This window comes from Mustela putorius, unplaced genomic scaffold (assembly GCF_011764305.1).
Source record: "Mustela putorius furo isolate JIRA1106 unplaced genomic scaffold, ASM1176430v1.1 tig00003870_pilon_pilon_pilon, whole genome shotgun sequence".
NCBI classification, from domain to species: domain Eukaryota; kingdom Metazoa; phylum Chordata; class Mammalia; order Carnivora; family Mustelidae; genus Mustela; species Mustela putorius.
Window position 1 is genome coordinate 9,524,653 of NW_025422022.1, and position 16,699 is coordinate 9,541,351.

Here is a 16,699-nt window from a genome sequence, read left to right on the forward strand (position 1 = left end):
GGGCTCCTCTTCCCATGTTGGAGAGAAATGCCTTGATTTCATGTTCCAATCATCAAAGTTAGATGGCATGCACATGGTCAAGACTCAGACAATGTGAAGATGAGTGGAGGTCCTGGAAATGATGCTGGCTGAGAAGAGAGAAGCACCAAAGGCCTCCTTTGCCTCTTTTCAACATTTCTTAGAGCCAGTCCCAACTTGATACACTACTTCTAATTTAAGAGACTTCACTGGATTTCCTCTTGTGTCTGCCATAGTTTTGTTAATCCCCAAAACAATATTGTTTCAACTCTAACAGCATTTTTGACTAGGCAGAAAATTGACTAATGCAGGCAAAGTATACTTGAAATGATTAATATTTTTTCTATGTTGCATGTTTCTATGTTGCATGTCTAAGGGTAAAATGAAAGATTCAGAATCCATTGTCAATGGAACCTACCACTGCCATCTAACCAAAAACATTGACCAAACTAGCTTTTGATATGCAAATGGGTGCCTGGCTCTGGCACCATCATGGGAAAGCAACAACTTTTCACTATGCGAACAATTTATATGTTCTATGAAATAGCCAAGGAAAAAGAAAGAAGAAAAGCAGGAAACGAAAAGAAAGAAAAAGAAAGGAAGAAAAGAAAACTGAAGCACCATGTCCAAACTAAAAATGCTTTCATCGATCTTAGTGACAATAAGAGGATTTTTCTTTTTTAACATCTCTGGAATGGACAAGAGAACATAGGGGTAAACTGTGTTTAAAGTCCCATACAGCAGGGGGCTTTCAGCTCAGGTTATGATCTCAGGGCGATGAGATGGAGCCCTGCATTGGGCTCCCCACTCAAAGGCATCTGCTTGTGATTCTTTCTTTCTCTCTTCCTCTGCCCCTCCCCCTACAGGCACACGGGCTCTCTCTCTCAAAAAAAAAAAAAAAAAAAGTCCCATATTGCAGGGAATATTATTTTATGTTCTAATTCAGTTATTTTATTTCCTTTCTTCTTCTTCTTTATGTATTTAGTTGGGTGTTTTTTTTTTTTTTTTTTTTGGTTTTTGCTTTGTTTTGTTTTGTATGTGCATGTTTTGTGTTTTGCTCTCTGGAAGATGACAAATTGTATAGTTCAGTGACATAAATTACCTGAACAATTTACTGGAGAAGTTCTTGGCAGAAAAGGCCTGCTAGCGCCTGTGTTCCCTTCCTTGCTGCTGTGGGAACGCTATGTACCCTCCGGAGCCTGGGGCGGCCTGATTGGGCTCTATTATTTTCATATGCACAGTCTGCTGCTGAGAGGCTTAAGAAGCAGGGCACATTCTCCTACTCTGTCTAAGAAGGGTCGGGCCAGACCTTATTATTGCCCCTTCTGTTCTGCTCCTCTGCCTCCAGTAATGCTCAGGATTTGGTAATTCAGGGAAAAGGCGATGCCAGTTATGCCTCTGGACAGCTATGACATAATTGCTGTCCAAGGCATGCCAGGATTTTATAAATTCCAGCCTGTGATCGGTTCCTACCCTGAAGAATGTGTTCTGATGGTGTCTACCAGTGCTGGCATATCTACAAATAAGATCTAAGCACCATTGTTAATCATCTGGCACCTTTTAAAAAGACAGGATCGTCGTGCTGTCTAGCTTTTGGTGCTATTATGGTCTGATATGCAATTGTGAGACGTGTTAGTGCTTTCCTCTATTGGCTCCAAATCAGGGATGATCAAAATGTTTGCAGATCAGGGCTCAGCCAGACCCTTGAGCTGCAAAGGCTCCTTTAACCTGGCCCGAAAGTGGTGGCTCCCCGGTCTCTCCAGGCTTACCTAAGCTTTCATACTTCTTCTGGAGGGCACAGGTATAAATACATTAAATGTATCCAGAAGACAGCAAGTGTACATAAAATAGTCTCAACGTTAGGTGGTAGTGAGCCTTACTGATTCAAGATATCCTCGGCCAGAGAATGGAATGGGATGGGCCACCTTTTTCCTTCTCTTTCCTTTCTCACATTCCAAAGGTGAGTTTGGTGCTGCCTAAACACCAGACATAGAACGTGCCCAACCCCAAAAGAAGAGCCAGTTAAAACCATCAGTTTCTCCCCTGAGGTGGTCACCTAGTCCCTAAGTTCCCATGTCTGGGGTTAACACCTGTATCCCCTGTGTGTTGTTGAACACCTGACTTTCTGCACCTGCTGAAGGCTTGGGCATGTCTTCCTCATGATCGCCACTGCTAACCCTTGCAACATGGCTCACATCTGGGTAGTGGAAACAGCTCCTAATCCGTGTACCTGCATTCAGCCTTTCTCTCTACCCCCCGCCCCCATGACTGCTAGAACGAGCATCCACAGGTGCTCTTGGCAGTGCCATTTGGTGACACAGTAAAAGGTTTTGGCAATTACCTTAGATGTCCAACAACAGGCTTTATTGTAACATTTCTCCTTCCTCTCTTATTTCTCCTCAACACTGCCCATTTCCAACTCAGACAATGTGCTTGTTTTTCACTTCACAAGACTGGCTAGATATTTGCCCTGAAGGCATTGTTCAAATCTTTCCACTAATCTGGGACTCTCTCTCTCCTACTCTCCTTGCTCCTCTCAAGACCCGAGTTTGTTATCCAGGAGCCCACTGTTGTTAACCAGGGGCTCTCTCGGGTGGCCTCTTCACTCGGCTTCCTCTGTTCCCTGGAAGGTTTTAGTCTATTGATGCTTGAGTCAATAGCAAATCATTTTGACCTGATGATCTTTCGTTTTATAATGACTCACAAGGCACTCCTGGTATTTGGAGCGTACCTGCACCAAACCCTCCCCAACCCACCTACATCACAGGAAAGTTTTTGAAGTCAGGAGCATGTCTCCTCTTGTTTGGATGCCGTCCCCCCAACAAAGTCATGTATCTATTCAGCATTCTTTCAACAAATGCCCATCAGCATATAAGGGCTGCAGGCATAAGTTGTGAGGAAGACAGACCCAGTCCTTGGCCTTACGAGCCAGTGTGGAGTGGGCTTATAGAGCCAATATCCTGGGACATAAAAGGAAATGAGGCATATATTTTCTGAAGGAAGAAAAAAAGCATGTGTGATAACTTCATGAATGGTGGCAAGAGAGTTGGGAGAATCACATCTAATGATGTATTTCATGACACAATGATGTAGGTGGAGAATACCAAGGCAGGTGGTGAACACAGCCCATCTGCCAGATTCTGCAGACTTTCTACGTCCTCTCGAAATAAAACCAGTCTTCAGGGGTTTCTGGAAGTATTCTATATCTTGGTCTGCGTGATGGCTACACAGGTGTATACATAGATAAAAATGCATCAAGCTGTCCCTATTTCATAACTCCATAAAAAAGGTCTTGTGTGTCTGTGTATGCTTAAAGAAAAACGGTGAGAAGGAAAGCAAAGTGAAACACGTGACTGCTGGTGTGACTTCTTATTCCCATAAAAATACTCCCAGATCAGTCCTGCCTGGATCCCAAGGACACAAGCTGGAGGTGTTTTTTGGCCATAAAGTGCAGAGCCACCCAAATGGGTTCTTGATGCATTCAATGGGAGACTTGGAGGGAGTCAATGTTCTCACATGCTGGAGGATTAGTACTGAACCTGAAGATCAGGGCAACGTTTCTGAACTCTGGCAGCACATTAGGACCACCTGAGCATTCTTAACAAAACCCCAGTGCCTGGACCCCGCCCTCTGAGACTCTGATTCAGTTGGCCTTGGATGGGCCTCCTGTACCACTATTTTTAAAAAGGTGCCATTTTTAATGTGCAACAAGAATTCCTAATCCCTAGTGAATCCCATGTCTTCTTCAGAGCATTAAGGAAATGGGATTTCACAAAGTTTAAGTGATTTGCCTCAAGCAGTGCTCCTGGGTACATGTCTCAATTATCGGAAGAGCTTGTGGAGTGTATCCATGCCTGAGAAGAACCACTGGCTCAAGGTTACAAAGGACTGAGTGGTCAGAGCCAGGAATCCAATCCAAGTGCTTTGATTCTTAACCTCTAGTTTGTTCCACTTCATCTCCCCTAAAGGGAGACATCATTATTGGCAAAAGCTTTTGAAATAAAAATTGTAGCTATGGCTTTAATCTCAATTTGAACTCATTAGAGCAACCCCACTGACTGGAAACATTGGAAGCAATCTAGGAAGGTGGAATTCACTCTTTAAAATCCTTCTTGATGGGAATAAACAATGTCAATGGCTCTCCCAGGTCTTAGTTCTCACTTCGCTTCTCACCAGCCTCCCCCTTCCCAGCCCCCACTGATAGATTCTGTCGGCTCAGTTAATACATTTGACATAACACACTTTGTGCCATCACTCTGGCACACCTCCACATTAAAACACAGTAACTCGAGAAATCAGAAAAATGAGGTGGGGATTAGTCAGAAAAAGACTAATGTAGAAGCTGATGTATCTTGAAACATCTGAGAAAGAGCATTAATGAGATCTTCACAAGCTAACTTAAAACTTCCAGTAATAAATGAGCTGCCCAACGAAAATGACTTCCTAACTCTATAATGATAACTTGAAATCTTCAAGCAGTTGCTTAAGACATTGACTACAATGTCTGTTTTTAATTCGTTAGTGAGATCAGCATCTAGAAGCAAATGGGAAAGACTTTCTCAGAAATCCATCAATCAGATGAGTTGAAAATAGCTCATCTCCCTACAGCTTTTTATCAGTGCCTTCCTTTGAGGTAATCAAGGCCATTTCTGCCTTCACATGTGATGATGCTCTTTTCTCCATTTTATCACTTTCATCTGGATAGTGATGTACATTTTTGCGAGGGGATCATTATGTTTTTAACAAGAGTACAGAGTACATTCAAACATGAAAGAAAGATTCCTCTATTAGACTGTGTCAGTGTGGTTGGACAAGTGCATGTTAGATGAGAGATTGGTTTAGATCAGATCTAGCTTGTCTTCAGGGCTGGCAAATGTAGAAAATAAGGTATGGTGGAGCCCTGGTGCCGAGTAGCACTGAATTCAGCTGCAATCTGGCATGGGGAGGACAGCACGGGGATTTTTCCAGATGCTCTCATCCTTCCTTTCTTTTTCTTAGTAAATTTTTTAAAATTTTAATTTCAGTGTAGTTAACATACAGTATTATCCTAGTTTCAGGTGTACAGTCCAGAGATTCAACAACTCTATACGTGACTCAGTGTTCATCATATAAAGTGCCCTCTTAATTCCCTTCATCTGTTTCATCCACCTCCCATCCACTGCCCCTCTGGGAACCACCAGTTTGTTCTCTCTTAAAGAGTCTGCTTTGTGGTTTGTCTTTTTTCATTTGTTGGTTTGTTTGATTTCTTAAATTCCACATGTGAGTTAAATTATAGGGTATTTATCTTTCTCAGGCTTATTTCACTGAGCATTATATTTTCTAGCCCCATCCAGGTTGTGGCAAATGGCAAGATTTCATTCTTTTTTTTTTTTTTTAAGATTTTATTTATATATTTATTTGAGAAGGAGAGCAGAGGGAGGAGCAGAAGGAGAGGGACAAGCAGATTCTGTGCTGTGCATGGAGCCGGATGGGGGGTTAAATCCCAGGACCTTGAGTTCATGATCTGAGCTGAAACTGAGTCGATGCTTTAACTGACTGAGTGACCCAGAAGCTCCAAGATTTCATTCTTTTTTTTTTAGTAACTGAGTAATATTCCAATGTGTGTGTATGTGTATGTGTATGTGTGTGTACATGTGTGCATGTGTGTGTGTGTACCACCTCTTCTTTATCCATTCATCTATCGGTGGACATTTGGGTTGCTTCCATAATTTGGTTATTGCAAATAATACTGCTGTAAATATACTGGGTATATTTACTGGCATGTATATACTATACTATAAATATACTGGGTATATTTATTGGCATGTATCCTTTCAAATTAGGGTTTTGATCTTCTTTGGGTAAATCCTGGGTCGTGAAGTTACTGGGGCATAGGGTAGCTCTATTTTCAATTTTCTAAACCTCCATACTGTTTTCCAGAGTGGCTGCACCAGCTTGCATTCCCACCAACGGAGCACAAGGATTTTTCTTTCTCTGCATCCTTGTCAACACCTGTTGTCATCTTTCCTTTCTGACTTAGAGGAAGTGTTGCTTCACAGATATTCAATAAATGTTTGTTCATCCATTCATTCATTCATCCAACCAGTTATCATAAAGTTGCCAACTGTTTAACAAGTGCTGCTAGGTGTTAGAGTATACATGTGAATAAAACACAGTTCATGACTATAAAGTTTTTATGGATTCCTTACTGAATGAATGAATATAAGGAGGAAAGGGAAAAAAAAAGTGTTTTCAAGGGGCACCTGGGTGGCTCAGTTAGTTAAGAGTCTGACTCTTGATTTTGGTTCATGTCATGATCTCAGGGTTGTGAGATCAAACCCTGTGTCAGGGTTCCACACTCAGCGTGGAGTCTGCTTGAGATTCTCTCTCTCCCTCTGCCTCAGGCCCTCCCTCTGCTCTAAATAAATAAATAAATAAAATCTTCTAAAAACCAGCAACAAAAAAAGTGTCTAGGGGAATAACAATACTAGAACAGTGTTAAGAAAGTATGAAGTTTTGAATCAGGCAGATGCTGGTTCAAATCTAAAAATCCCTTCTTATCAGCTCTTCATGCCTAACGTCAAGAATTCAGAGTAACAGAAGCATTTGGTCAAGAATACTTAGGTTCATTGGGATCCTTTGAGAATCAAAATGCAAAATAAGACTAGACGTGACAGATTTATTGAAGAAAACACCTGTGAAGGGTAAGGAAGGAGGAAGAAGGAATATGTAGGAAGATGCCTCAGACCATGATGCAGGTCTGATTCCTGGGAAGCAGAAAGGGAAGGGAGGAGGGTTGGATAGGGAGAATCTGAGATTCCAGTGCAGTTGCAAGAAAGTTTTAGCCGAGTTGATGGGAGTCTTTGAGCCAAAGTCACTCATTGGAGGAAGCCTGCATCTTATGGAGGAAGCCTTGGCATCTATGCTTAGCCATTACAGAATAGCAATTTACTTGAAGTGTGGCTTCTGAGAATGTGGTCAAGGATCCAGAGGGTAGCATGGATCTGGGGTTGCTGTTCACTTATGTCATTTCCACAGCATGACATCAAAGTAGCCCATGACTACCAAAGTCGTTTTCACTGGAAAAATAAAAAAGAAAATTCAATTAATGTTTGGCTAAATCAAGAGTTGAGAAGATTAAAAAAAAGAAAGAGAGAGAGAGAAGATAGTAAATCTTACAAGCTTTGTGGCCATACAACTCTTTTGCAGTTAAGAGAAGCCATAGACATTATGTTAATTTGGAGGTGTTCCAATAAAACTTTATTTACAAAAACAAGCAGGAAGACTGTTGGATTGTGGAGCATAGTTTGTGGATACCTGGTTTGCATGGATAAGGTGCTATTTCCTCACATTATGTCTAGAGATAAGATTGCAGGTGATGCTTCAGGGACTCAGCATGACATAAGACTTTTCCATCTTTTGCTCTTTTATTTTCAGCATCATTTTAAGGCTATCAGCTGATTTTCAACAGAAATATTCTCAGCAGTTTTAAAGATAGCAAATGACTTCTCAAGGGATGCCTATCCCTTATATAAGGGAGGAAATGACATCTTCTAAATTCCCTAGCAACAATGAACTCATTAATTAATCACAGATTTATTGAGCAGTTACTTCAGATCAGGTATTATTCTAGGTGTTCCCATAGTTAACAAAATAGAACAACTCTTTGTCCAAATGAAGCTGACATCCTAGTGGAGATGGAGGGGGTGATGGAGGATAAACAAGATAAGTAAAATATGTAGTAGTAGATGGTAGGAGATGCTATGGACAAAATAAAGTCAGGAAAAGGGAAGGATACTCCATGTGGTGGCAGTAAGGAGAAATTGCATTTTAAGTGAGGTGGATCAAAAAAGATGTCATTGAGTGGGTAATATTTGCAGAAAGATAAGGTAGTGTTAAACTATGAAAATAAATTATGGAAAAATTTTCCAGGGGAGGGGAATCTATCCAGTGCAATGTTCTAATGCCAGATCTATGTAGCTGGAGTAGAGTGAACCAGGAGAGAGGGGGAGACTCGAGGAAAAACAGGTCAGGAGGCCAGGTCACGTGGTGGGGACTTCTGGGGCTCTGTGATGACTTTGGCTTCTATTCCGAGGGAGATGAGAAGCCATGGGACCATTGTGAGCTGAGGGAAGAACACAATTTACATATTAACAGAGCCACTGCGGACGCTGTATTGCGACTACATGGAAGGAAGCGGCAAGATGGAAGCATGGCGTCCCATTAGGAGGCTTCAAAGCTAAGAGTTGCTGGTGATTTGGAGCAGGACAGCAGCAGCAGAGGTAAGGAGAAGCCTAGAGTTGCAGAATCTGTGGATTGACTGGATATGGACGGACCGTGAGAGGAAGAGGAAGCAGTGATGACTAAGCTGGCAGACTTACACACCGGGGACACTAGGGTTGACATTTAGTTAGATGGCGAACACGGAGCAGGCAAAGACACTGGAAAGGCCAAGAGGATGAGTCGGACCAGTTGGACTGAGAATCTTATCAGCTCACTGGCTAAAGATGCTGAATAGGCAGTTGGTTATGTAAGTCTCTGCATTTAGACTTGAAGTCTACCCTGGGAATCTTCCGCAGATGCTTCCATATCATTGCCTGGAATTTTGTCATATAGGCAGCTTATCCCTAGCTGCAGGGAAGGTAGAGATGTCCATGTTCACCTTTTCCATCTTCCACAGAGAAAGATAGCAAGAGAGAAAGGGATTGGTATTTCAATGAGCAACATCTGACTTATTGTCTCTTAGCTCTTTCTATCAGGGATAATGAAATCTACTTTACATGATTATGGCAACAACTCACCTGAGCTAACTATAGAAGGCTCCGGGCATACATAACGTGTTCTTTAAATACCCGAGTTCCCCTCCCTTCCCTTCCCTTCCAGTGACCTGAGATGTCCTGGTAAGTTGTTAACTCTGTCAATAATACTTATTTTTGGACTTCCTCATTTAATGAAGCAGTGACACCACTATTTTTATAATCACTGCTGTGGCAGAAGAAAGGAACTTTTCCTTCCCCATGTTTCCGCCCCCCACAGCCACATACTTTCAAGAGCTGGATCGGTGAAGCTGGTTTTCTTCCTCTCAGTGACTCTTCCTTCTCATTTCTCAGAGGGTTTCGTTTTCACTTTTACGTTTTAGTTTCTGTGCGTAATGATAGTCAGAGAATCTACAAATTCTTAGTAATGATCAACCATCATGAGACAGGCAAAACTCTCCCCCAGTCTGAGACTTCATTGAAGAGTGTCTGGGGAGAACATTCACAAATACAAAGAAGTCCAAAGCAACATGAAGGGTGTCTCGTTCAAGGCCAGGTGGAGGCATGTGTTCGGGCCACTTGGTGGGACAAAGTCAGAGCGAACCCAATGGCTGTCAGAGGTAAATAACTCTAGAGACATTATTCTCCACTCTCACATCTGGCAGAAAACTATGTAGGAGCATTCCGAAGCCCTGTGTCAGCCTTATCTGTCCATTTTATATTTGCTTTATATCCCTTTCTCTCTCCCAGTGCAGGGAGAGGGCAAAATGTTTGTGTGTGTTTCTACCTATACAGGATGGCCATAAAGTCTTGACTCTAAAATAATATCGTTTTATCCTTTACTGTAGTGTGATAACAGTAAATCTTTTACAATGTGTTTGTCTGCTTTTCCAGACTTTGTGGCCACCGTGTGTGTGTGTGTGTGTGTGTGTGCGTGTACACGTACACATGCATGTGTGAGTATTATGTATTGGTTACTAGGGCTGCCCTAACAAAATACCACAGAGTGGACGGCTTACACAACAAAAATTTATTTTTTCACAATTCTTGGAGGCTAGAAGTCTGAGATCAAACCTTCAGCAGGGTTGGTTTCTTCTGAGAGCTCTCTCTTTGTTTTACAGATGGCTGCCTTCTCCCGTGTTCCCATACAGTCTCCCCTCTGTGCATTGACTGTGTCCTAATCTCTTCTTTTAAGAACATAAGTCATAGTGTGTTAGGATCCATCCTTGTGGTTTCATTTTAACTTAATCATCTCTTTAAATATACTCTCTTCAAATATAGGTACATTCTGAGGTACTGAGGGTTAGGACCTCAAGATATGAATCCTGGAGCTACATAATATACAGCTCATAACGGTATATATTTATATATAAATATAAAATGTTACATATAAAATACATATATAAAGCACATATTATGTCTTATATAATGCATTATATTTATACCTTTTATACATATACATACATGTATCTGTGCACATGCATTATACACACAAAGATTTTGAGATATTGTCCAATTTGTGCTTGAAACTTCCTCCTGTCTGTAGAAATGCCAGTCCCCTGACTGCCTAGGGCAGCTTTCCCCTGTAACTGTAGATGTCTGCCAGAGGCTCATTGTCCAGATCTGTTAATCTTTATAAGATGCTCTGAAGGGCAGGATACCTTAACCTTCTAACCTCACCATGCCTGTTAAGTAGGAAAGATGGTGCTCTGCTCCTGGGGCAACTTCACCTGCGGTGTTCATGAGCAGAATCTCAAAGCAGAAAAGCCTCTTGGATGGGGGATAAAGGGAGGGGGGTGGGGTGCGTGCTCCATGCTTTTGTTTCCCTAAAATTCCTTTAGCAGCAGGCAGGAAAAGTGACCACAGCAGGGTAGGCTTCTGTTTAGGCTGAGGAAGCAGGGAGCCAGCCAAAGACCAGGAAAAGACCCATGCTTCTGGGTTAAAGATAAACTGAAAAGGTATTTTAAGAGCTAGCTGTTGGTCCAGTGGGAACAATAGATAAGTTAAAGGCCTGGGTATTAAGCCAATTTCATCTCTGAGTAATATTTTTTAGGAAACTATGAATGACATTGAGATTGGCAACCATTGTTCACTTGAAAGGAGATTTTTCAAGAATCTTGACTTTTCCCGTGATGTATGGTCAAAATGGGGAGAAGAAGCTAAGATTTCCCTGCCGCTCAACTTCAGTCCTTTGGGGTTGACTTTTCTACTTGTCAGTTACAGATTGGTCAATTTTATTTTCAATCATGTATAGGCACTAATTTGTCCAATTTCTTTACTACTCAAATTAACAAGTCTGGACCAGCAAAGTTCACACCTCCTGGGAGTTGTGAGACATAGAGTCTCTGGCCCCTCCCAGACCTACAGAATCAGAATCTGCATTTTAAAAAGATCCCCAGTTGATCTCTATTCATATATAAGTTTAAGAAACAGCAGTCTAAGGGCCTAACATCCTAGTTGTGACCTTTTCTGGAAGGTAGAGACCATATACAAAAGTATAACACTCTATTAGGAAACATTTCCTATAGTACCCCATCTTGAGTAGGCAATAAACAACCGGTGTGCTCTGATGATCGACAGGTGATCATTAATAGAAGAAACAAGTGAACAGTAAGAGATGTTCTTTCAAGACTCCAACAAACTGACACCTGCCTATTCCTTGGTACATTGGTAACTTTATTATTCATCTAATTACAGTATTTTTATGCTGTGTTATCTTGAGTCACTTACTTGACCTTCTGTGACTTAGTTTCTCTTCTACAAAATGGGGTTTAAAATAATACTTATCAGGGCGCCTGGGTGGCTCAGTGGTTAAGACTCTGCGTTGGGCTCAGGTCATGTTCTCAGGGTCCTGGGATAGAGCCCAGCATTGGGCTATCTGCTCAGCAGGGAGCCTGCTTCCTCCTCTCTCATCATCTCTCTGCCTACTTATGATCTCTCCCTCTCTGTCAAATAAATAAATAAAAGCCTTATAAGTAAATAAGTTTATACCTGTGAAGCACTCATATTGGCATATTGTGTCTGGCATATGGTAAGAGCCAAATAAGTGTTAGTTAAAAATACAATACAGCAGGACCTGTATAAATGTTTATGTCTCAAAATCTTCCCATGTGTGAATTGTTATGATTTTTTTTTAATGTATTATCTGGTTTCTCCCTATATATTTGCATACTACTTTTCCTGTTGTTCTTTAGGTTTCTTGAAGAAAGAATAAAAGACGGTTACCATCTTCCCATAAAAGTATATAGCACAGTGCTCAGCACACAGTAGACTCTTAGTTTTGCAGAACTATGTATGTTCAGGTGCACAACCATTTTGAGAGTGAGAGCTGATTTGACTAGTTTGATGTTTTTCCACTGCATTGATGACAACATTGGCTATAGTTCACATATTCATTCATTCCCTCATTTGACAAAGGTTTGAGCACCTACTGTGGTCTAGATTCTGTCCTAGGTGTTCAAGATATGCAGGAACAGATCTTTTAAAAATTCTTTGAGGAGTTTTGCTCTAAAGAGAAGCAGAGAAACTAGGTACTCATGAAGGGAGAAGGGGGGTGGGCAAGAGAAGTTAAAAAATGGATGATGTGGGGCGCCTGGGTGGCTCAGTGGGTTAAAGCCTCTGCCTTCGGCTCAGGTCATGATCCCAGAGTCCTGGGATGGAGCCCCACGTCGGGCTTTCTGCTCGGCAGGGAGCCTGCTTTCTCCTCTCTCTCTGCCTGCCTCTCTGCCTACTTGTGATCTCTGTCTCTCAAATAAATAAATAAACAAAATCTTTAAAAAAAAAAGGATGATGTTACAGCACGTGTATACTCATGGAAATTGAGACAAGATGATGAGAGAAGATAGGGGGGCAGTTCCCTCCTTGGGATAACAAGAGAGGATGAGCTCTAATGCACCAGTGTTGCAACTGACCTTGGCTGGCAGCAATGACAACTTCACCATAAAGAAAGGAGAGAAAGCATAGGACATAGGAAACAAGATAGGTATCAGCTCTATCAGGAGACAGTCAAGGGGAGAAATTGGAATTTTCAGGGGAGAGAAGGTGGGCAGTAGTCCTTGAGGACAGCGGGAGAGGTAATAGGGTCTGCACACACAGAATGCCTGCCCGATGGTGGTAAGGTCCATTGTCCACTGTGGTCATGAGTTTAAGGGAAGACCAGGAAGCACATTGGTGTGTTTTTCTTTGGTCCCTTTTAGCTCCCCGGGTGCAGGTGTGGAATAGGCCAAGAGCTGCTCCTCACCAGATTGTACTCATGATTTGGCACCACAAGTACATAGCCACTGGAAAGACTAGATGCGCCAGTTCCTTAGGAAACTCACAGAACAAGTACCCTGGATATGAATTATTTGCATAATAAGAAATCATTTACTCCCAAGGACTATGCCATATCCCCTGGTAGTATTCTGTTCGTGTTGGGTTTTTATATTCCTCTTATCAAAGGCTTTCATTTCTGGAGAAGTAACTGATATTCCCATAATCTTTCACCCGTATAATTCCTTGCCTTCACTTGGACCCCACTTGGACCCCAAGTTTACCTATGCCTTCTTATGACCCTTAAAATATAGTGACCTTATTTAGTACCTCTGCCTGGGAATGGGCAACCCACAACTGGAAATGTGTTTGCTCTGCTGACTCAGTAGTTTGTTGAACAGCCTGAAAGCGTTAATGCAGCTCTTTCCGGGATTTGGGGTATCTCTTCTATGTCAGGACCTTGCTTTTTTCTTTTACATTCAGAATGGAAATTTTTTTTTCTGACGGATAGATTTGTGTCACCCAAATTTCATTTTTCGTCCCTTCCTCCATGTCAACTGACGTTATTACCCAACTTCCATGATTGTCCTTTACCTGAAACAGCAAGGCTCCAGAATAGCTCTTAAAACTTTGCTGCCCCAACAAGGAGGAAATAATGAGCTTCTTTCTCTTGAAAATCTTTTGTAACCTCCTATGGTGAGTGCAGGGGTTGCTCTGTGCATTCTCAATTCTCTCTGGCTCCTGGGCCACTCTAGGGCAATGGGAAGCTGACTGTGCTCTGGTCACTAAATTGTCCTTGACTTGGGGGTTGCATTGTGCTCTCTAATGTAAGCATTGTTGGCTGCATATTTCTTACCATGCACAGGTGCAAAAAGTACCCAGGGGGCTTCCCCATAGCTCTGGATCATGCATAGCCTTCCCTTGATTACATTCTGTACCCTCTTCACACCTCCCCTCCCTTGAGTCTTCCCTGATAATGCCAGGGTAGGGACATTCTGTTCCAAGCTCATTAGTCAAGAATGTTACCAGACTGCCCTGAAGATTTTTTTTTTCCTCCCTGGTGTGGGCTCTCCCCAGTTCTGCAGGAAATCTGAAAATCATGCTGTCTTTATACTGAATTCAACTCAGGATCACATTTCTTCACCTGTGCCCGGGCATTATAGAGATGTTCTCTTAAGAACCCAACAAACTGACAAAGATGTTCAAATTAACAGTTCTTCTGCATGTGGAAGAATTCGATGACTCCCTGGGATAGTCATTCCTGAACTCGTTCTTCCAAATGGTGCAGCTTTTGGCTTCATCTTGCTGGGAAGAGTAGCCCTTCTGAAACACTAAGAGCAGGGTAACATTTGTGTCTGCCTACAGCCACTTTGTGGGCATCTCTGGGAAAGCTAGAGAGCCAAGCATTTGATTCATGAATATTTATCAAGTGCCTACTATGTGGCAGGTGCTGTACTTTGAGAATCACAGAAGTGATTCTAAAATTTTGCCACATTTCAGAATCTCCTGACGAGCTTAAAAATAATACTGATGCTTATGTTAAAGCCCATATCAAATAAATCAAATCAAGACAGCAGAATTTTTTGAAGCTCCTAGCAGATTTTTGGGACACCTGTGTGGCTCAGTAGGTTAAGCATCTGCTTTTGGCTTAGGTCATGATCCGAGGGGCCCTGGGATCAAGTCCCTGTCTGCTTCTCATTCTCCTTCTGCTCCCCACCCCTCACCCCATGCTCTCTCTCTCTTTCTCTCTCAAATAGATAAATAAAAGAAAAAGAAAAAAGCTCCTAGCCAATTCCAATGTGCAGTCCGGGCTGGAACCAGTGTTTTTGACAGTGCTCTTCAGCTTTAATATGAAAATGAGACCCCAGGACATTTTGTTAAAAATGCAGAATTTGATTCAGTAGGCCAGGGTAGGGCCTGGGCTTCTACATTTTCTTAAAGTTCCTCGGAAATACTGATGCTGCTGGTCTGCAGACCACACTTTGAGTAGCAAGCAATAAAGTTCCTTTATCCCTTGATGTGTCAAACTTTCCTGCCCTTGAGTCTTCACGTAGGCTCTTCCTTTTTCTCTGAAATCACCTCTCTGGAAATCCCCAGAAAAATGCTTTCTCATCTTTTGGTCCTTCAGGTTTCCCCTGACCACCCAATAGAGAGTAATCTCTACCTTCTTTCTCCATAAATGTCTATTTTTTGTTTTCTCAAGGGTTCTTCTGACACTAGTGCAAGTGCCAAGAAGCCAGGAGCCACCTCCATTTTGTTCTAGACAAATTATATTCAGCATTCAGTGGATGTCTAACAGAAAAAGCAGCTGATAAATGCTTGTTGAATGAATGACAACAGGGGTGCCTGGACAATTTCACCTATTTTTCTATTTCAGGTGAGACAAGAAGAAGTGAGAATAGTCCAGCCTTTTCTGTGAAATAGAAGAGAGTATCTTTGAGCATGTCTTATCTGGCCCTTTAAAAAAAAAAAAAGAAAGAAAGAAAGAAAGAACTTTGACTAAAAAAGTATGGGCAATCTCAAGAAACTCAAGAGCCATTCCTAAAAACAGAGCTTGAGGAAAAACACTAGGACAACTTCTTGCATTGCTTAGTGAATACCTTCAAAACGCTAAATCATCCGTTTGACAGTATTATCTTTTCAGGTCACTGCAGCTCACTAAGATAGCACCGAGTTGAATAATCAACAGAGAAATACCATAAACATCTCAGAAACTGAAGTGACCTTGGGGCTGGTTCATTACTAAACTAAGATCATATCAGAGGCCTTAATTCACCATAGGCAGTGTCTCATCCTTGCCAAATCTGGGCTTAAGATGGCAAGTAGACTGAGAATCACATGTAACTCCTCATTTCAGATTTAACTTGTGAAAAATAGAAATTTGTATTGCTTTCTCATGGATGGTGCAGTGGTCAGAGATAGTACCAAGGCTGTGGGTGCCCCCATATAAAGGACCGTGGAAAGTCGAAGTAAAGTTATTTGATAGGATTAAGAGATACAAAATTTATCCAGTCTCACAAAATGGGAGGAGAGGGCTATTACTCTTGAGAGAACTAAGGCACAAAAGAACTAATTATTCACCTGAAGTTGTTCAGCAACGGGATAGAGGAATAGGACCAACTCATCTCTCTACCCAATGGAAGCCGGTCTACTCAGTGACACAGTTTCCCTCTTCCTAAATTCATGACACAAAAGATTTATGTATTATGTTTTCTTTAATCTTTCTGAATGGGGCACTACGGAATCTCAGCCTTTTTCAAGCATACAGATTCTAAGAGTAATGAATTTTTGTATTTGCCTTTAGTGTTTATTTAGTTTTTCATTTTGAAAAAATTGACTGTTACCATTGACCTTTTCCTTCATACTGAGAATGCCCATGGGCTGTGTATGCTGGTGAGTGTTTGTTAGTGACGCTACCTTTCTACATTATAGAAAAATAAACAGGGAAATGTCCAGAAGGAGCTGAAGTAGTATTTAGGGACAGGACACAGGACACATTCCATCTATGAGTCTCGTGATACTGCCTGAATCAGTGCCACAGTATTATTTAGTCTGATCCCCATGTGGAAAAGGAAACTTTTGGTAGGATTGTCCATCTCTCGTGCACATTTCCAAGGTCTGAATGTCTCTAAAATGCATGGAACTGAAATATTTTGTGTAATTACAGCCTCTAGAGGCCTCTACAGCAAAAGACA

General features: G+C 41.7%; 1 long non-coding RNA gene across 1 annotated transcript in view; it reads right to left on the reverse strand.

Moving 5' to 3' along the window:
• Positions 1–6,667: 6,667 nt before the first annotated feature.
• LOC101688182 overlaps positions 6,668–16,699 on the reverse strand; it is a 52,284-nt gene continuing 42,252 nt past the window's right edge. The window contains exon 4 of the long non-coding RNA XR_199534.2: positions 6,668–7,076. This is a non-coding gene — a long non-coding RNA (uncharacterized LOC101688182). The remainder of the gene's footprint in view (positions 7,077–16,699) is intronic.